This window comes from Rhinoderma darwinii, unplaced genomic scaffold (assembly GCF_050947455.1).
Source record: "Rhinoderma darwinii isolate aRhiDar2 unplaced genomic scaffold, aRhiDar2.hap1 Scaffold_778, whole genome shotgun sequence".
NCBI classification, from domain to species: Eukaryota; Metazoa; Chordata; class Amphibia; order Anura; family Rhinodermatidae; genus Rhinoderma; species Rhinoderma darwinii.
The window spans coordinates 17,836-23,780 of record NW_027464342.1 but is presented as its reverse complement, the minus strand read 5'-3'; positions in this window follow the sequence as shown (position 1 = coordinate 23,780).

Here is a 5,945-nt window from a genome sequence, read left to right as displayed (position 1 = left end):
GCTCCCTCTTACAGTCAGCGACAGGCGTACGCTCCCTCTTACAGTCAGCGACAGGCGTACGCTCCCTCTTACAGTCAGCGACAGGCGTACGCTCCCTCTTACAGTCAGCGACAGGCGTACGCTCCCTCTTACAGTCAGCGACAGGCGTACGCTCCCTCTTACAGTCAGCGACAGGCGTACGCTCCCTCTTACAGTCAGCGACAGGCGTACGCTCCCTCTTACAGTCAGCGACAGGCGTACGCTCCCTCTTACAGTCAGCGACAGGCGTACGCTCCCTCTTACAGTCAGCGACAGGCGTACGCTCCCTCTTACAGTCAGCGACAGGCGTACGCTCCCTCTTACAGGCAGCGACAGGCGTACGCTCCCTCTTACAGTCAGCGACAGGCGTACGCTCCCTCTTACAGGCAGGGACAGGCGTACGCTCCCTCTTACAGGCAGGGACAGGCGTACGCTCCCTCTTACAGTCAGCGACAGGCGTACGCTCCCTCTTACAGTCAGCGACAGGCGTACGCTCCCTCTTACAGTCAGCGACAGGCGTACGCTCCCTCTTACAGTCAGCGACAGGCGTACGCTCCCTCTTACAGTCAGCGACAGGCGTACGCTCCCTCTTACAGTCAGCGACAGGCGTACGCTCCCTCTTACAGTCAGCGACAGGCGTACGCTCCCTCTTACAGTCAGCGACAGGCGTACGCTCCCTCTTACAGTCAGCGACAGGCGTACGCTCCCTCTTACAGGCAGGGACAGGCGTACGCTCCCTCTTACAGTCAGCGACAGGCGTACGCTCCCTCTTACAGTCAGCGACAGGCGTACGCTCCCTCTTACAGTCAGCGACAGGCGTACGCTCCCTCTTACAGTCAGCGACAGGCGTACGCTCCCTCTTACAGTCAGCGACAGGCGTACGCTCCCTCTTACAGTCAGTGACAGGCGTACGCTCCCTCTTACAGGCAGGGACAGGTGTACGCTCCCTCTTAGTCAGCGACAGGCGTACGCTCCCTCTTACAGTCAGCGACAGGCGTACGCTCCCTCTTACAGTCAGCGACAGGCGTACGCTCCCTCTTACAGTCAGTGACAGGCGTACGCTCCCTCTTACAGTCAGTGACAGGCGTACTCTCCCTCTTACAGTCAGCGACAGGCATAGACTCCCTCTTACAGTCAGAGACAGGCGTGCACTCCCTCTTACAGGCAGCGACAGGCGTACACTCCCTCTTACAGTCAATGACAGGCGTACACTCCCTCTTACAGGCAGTAACAGGCGTACACTCCCTCTTACAGTCAATGACAGCCGTACGCTCCCTCTTACAGTCAGTGACAGGCGTACGCTCCCTCTTACAGTCAGCGACAGGCGTACACTCCCTCTTACAGTCAGCGACAGGCGTACGCTCCCTCTTACAGTCAGCGACAGGCGTACGCTCCCTCTTACAGTCAGCGACAGGCGTACGCTCCCTCTTACAGTCAGCGACAGGCGTACGCTCCCTCTTACAGTCAGCGACAGGCGTACGCTCCCTCTTACAGTCAGCGACAGGCGTACGCTCCCTCTTACAGTCAGCGACAGGCGTACGCTCCCTCTTACAGTCAGCGACAGGCGTACGCTCCCTCTTACAGTCAGCGACAGGCGTACGCTCCCTCTTACAGTCAGCGACAGGCGTACGCTCCCTCTTACAGTCAGCGACAGGCGTACGCTCCCTCTTACAGGCAGGGACAGGCGTACGCTCCCTCTTACAGGCAGGGACAGGCGTACGCTCCCTCTTACAGTCAGCGACAGGCGTACGCTCCCTCTTACAGTCAGCGACAGGCGTACGCTCCCTCTTACAGTCAGCGACAGGCGTACGCTCCCTCTTACAGTCAGCGACAGGCGTACGCTCCCTCTTACAGTCAGCGACAGGCGTACGCTCCCTCTTACAGTCAGCGACAGGCGTACGCTCCCTCCTACAGGCAGGGACAGGCGTACGCTCCCTCTTACAGTCAGCGACAGGCGTACGCTCCCTCTTACAGTCAGCGACAGGCGTACGCTCCCTCTTACAGTCAGCGACAGGCGTACGCTCCCTCTTACAGTCAGCGACAGGCGTACGCTCCCTCTTACAGTCAGCGACAGGCGTACGCTCCCTCTTACAGTCAGTGACAGGCGTACGCTCCCTCTTACAGGCAGGGACAGGCGTACGCTCCCTCTTAGAGTCAGCGACAGGCGTACGCTCCCTCTTACAGTCAGCGACAGGCGTACGCTCCCTCTTACAGTCAGCGACAGGCGTACGCTCCCTCTTACAGTCAGTGACAGGCGTACGCTCCCTCTTACAGTCAGTGACAGGCGTACGCTCCCTCTTACAGTCAGTGACAGGCGTACTCTCCCTCTTACAGTCAGCGACAGGCATAGACTCCCTCTTACAGTCAGAGACAGGCGTACACTCCCTCTTACAGGCAGCGACAGGCGTACACTCCCTCTTACAGTCAATGACAGGCGTACACTCCCTCTTACAGGCAGTAACAGGCGTACACTCCCTCTTACAGTCAATGACAGCCGTACGCTCCCTCTTACAGTCAGTGACAGGCATACGCTCCCTCTTACAGTCAGTGACAGGCGTACGCTCCCTCTTACAGTCAGTGACAGGCGTACACTCCCTCTTACAGTCAGTGACAGGCGTACGCTCCCTCTTACAGTCAGTGACAGGCGTACGCTCCCTCTTACAGTCAGTGACAGGCGTACACTCCCTCTTGCAGTCAGTGACAGGCGTACGCTCCCTCTTACAGTCAGTGACAGGCATACGCTCCCTCTTAGGCTGAGTTCACACCGGTCTGGATATGCTGTATAAAAGCATGCAGTGTATCCGCCAAAGTGTGGTGCAGTTTTTCACCCGAAATGTCCGCTGTGAAAAACTGCATTACTTAGCCGGACGGCCTCCTGGGATGACGTTTCATCCCAGGAGACGATGCAGCCTGTGATTGGCTGAGATCAAACCTCACCCCAGCTGGAGGGAGGAACACAGACTCCTAAATATAAGGGTTTTTTATTGCTTTTTTTGAAGCAGAATCGCTGCGAACCCACCGCAAAAACTGCTATTTGTTGCAGGATTTACCTCCTCATTGAATTCAATGGGGAAAATCCGCAACATATAAGCAGCGTTTACGCAAATACAATTAACATGCTGCGGAATAAAATTCTGCACCACAGGTCCATTTTTGAGCGTTTTTTTCCGCTCACTATTTACGCAGCGTGTAGATGAGATTTGTTTTATCTCATCCACTTTGCTGCTACTGTATTTGCTGCGGACTTTCCTCAACGAATTCTGTTGTGGAAAATCGGCAGTATTTACGCTGCGTGTGAACTGACCCTAAGGTCCCATGCACATGGCCGTGTTTGGTCCTTGATATGCGGTCCGCATGTGCGGGACCGAACACAGTGCAGGGAGCCGGGCTCCTAGCATCATAGTTATGTACGACGCCAGGAGTCCCTGCCTCTCCTGTCCCGTGCTGAAAACATGATTACAGTACGGGACAGTGTCCCGCAGCGAGGCAGGGACTCCTAGCGTCGTACATAACTATGATGCTAGGAGCCCGGCTCCATGCAGGGTGTTCGGTCCGGGACTTGCGGACTGCATATCATGGACCGAACACGGTCGTGTGCATGAGGCTGTGCTTTTTACGGCTGAAATTCAGGCCGGAAAAAACACGGCAATACCGCGGCGTGTGGACGAGCCCTTAGACTGGCCGATGATACTGGACATGCCCCCATATGCAGTGGCTGCCAGGGAGCGCCCCTCTCTCCCACACACAGAGCCAGCCATACCATGCTCACTTCTACAGGGCACAGCGCATAAAAACAAATTGCCCCCGGTGTAGTTTTGCTTCTCAGCTCCTCCATATAGAGGGATATTTAGGAATCATACACTTGTGGTACTACAAGTTCATGCAAGCCCAAAACAACATGTCCTATAAGAACTAAAGCTCCTCCAGTAAATCCATGTAGCTCCATGTAGTCATAACCCCGCCCTCTGCCTGTGATTGACATTAACATAAACCACGCCCACCTTCCCATGCGGGATACCATGCTTTGAGTAGGGGCGGGCCTCTGCTTCAAGTCAGCCAATCGACTCAGCGCTGGAGTTCCGGTCTGCAGGTGGCGGGCTATTCCAGCCGCGGTGAAGCGGTGAGTTGCAGCGACGGTTACCATGGTAACGTCAAACCGGGGAGCGGGATAACGATGTTATTTACCGTAATTGGGTGTTGCTGAGCAGCTGTGGGACATAATATGACAGTGGCAGCTCTGCGAGCGCTGGTCTCGCCTCACTTGTCACATGTACATTTGCTGCTTTACGGTAGTCGGTGAAGAGGCGCCATTTTTAATTTCTGAGGTAAAAATGTAGAAATATGTCATTACTTGTGCAGCCCTTCAGTACATGACATGGTGGGCTGAAAACCAGCGGATGTTGTGGCGACTGAATGCAACTTCTCGAAAGTTGTCGTTTTTCGTGGGTTTTTTTACCCATAAAAATCATACCAAAGAACGTTCAAGTATTGCAAAGAGGGAAAACCGCTGCGGAGCCGCAACTCTAATCCCGCTCACCCCTCACCCGTACACACCCGCTTCAGCCCACACTGTATCATGCCCCATAGCTGCCCCAAACCGTATAATACCCCCATAGCTGCCCCATACAGTATAATACCCCCATAGCTGCCCCATACAGTATAATGCCCCATAGCTGCCCCATACAGTATAATACCCCCATAGCTGCCCCATACAGTATAATACCCCCATAGCTGCTCCATACAGTATAATACCCCCATAGCTGCCCCATACAGTATAATACCCCCATAGCTGCCCCATACAGTATAATACCCCCATATCTGCCCCATACAATATAATACCCCCATATCTGCCCCATACAGTATAATGCCCCATAGCTGCTCCATACAGTATAATGCCCCCATAGCTGCTCCATACAGTATAATACCCCATATCTGCCCCATACAGTATAATACCCCATATCTGCCCCATACAGTATAATGCCCCCATATCTGCCCCATACAGTATAATACCCCATAGCTGCTCCATACAGTATAATACCCCATAGCTGCCCCATACAGTATAATACCCCCATAGCTGCTCCATACAGTATAATACCCCCATAGCTGCCCCATACAATATAATACCCCCATAGTTGCCCCAAACCGTATAATACCCCCATAGCTGCCCCATACAGTATAATACCCCCATAGCTGCCCCATACAGTATAATACCCCCATAGCTGCCCCATACAGTATAATGCCCCCATAGCTGCTCCATACAGTATAATGCCCCCATAGCTGCCCCAAACCGTATAATACCCCCATAGCTGCTCCATACAGTATAATACCCCCATAGCTGCCCCATACAGTATAATACCCCCATAGCTGCCCCATACAGTATAATGCCCCCATAGCTGCTCCATACAGTATAATACCCCCATAGCTGCCCCATACAGTATAATACCCCCATAGCTGCTCCATACATTATAATACCCCCATATCTGCCCCATACAGTATAATACCCCCATAGCTGCCCCATACTGTATAATACCCCATAGCGGCCCCATACAGTATAATACCCCCATAGCTGCTCCATACAGTATAATGCCCCCATATCTGCCCCATACAGTATAATACCCCCATAGCTGCCCCATACTGTATAATACCCCATAGCGGCCCCATACAGTATAATACCCCCATAGCTGCCCCATACTGTATAATACCCCCATAGCTGCCCCATACAGTATAATACCCCCATAGCTGCCCCATACAGTATTATACCCCCATAGCTGCCCCATACAGTATAATACCCCCATATCTGCCCCATACAATATAATGCCCCATAGCTGCCCTATACAGTATAATACCCCATAGCTGCCCCATACAGTATAATACCCCCATAGCTGCCCCATACAGTATAATACCCCCATAGCGGCCCCATACAGTAT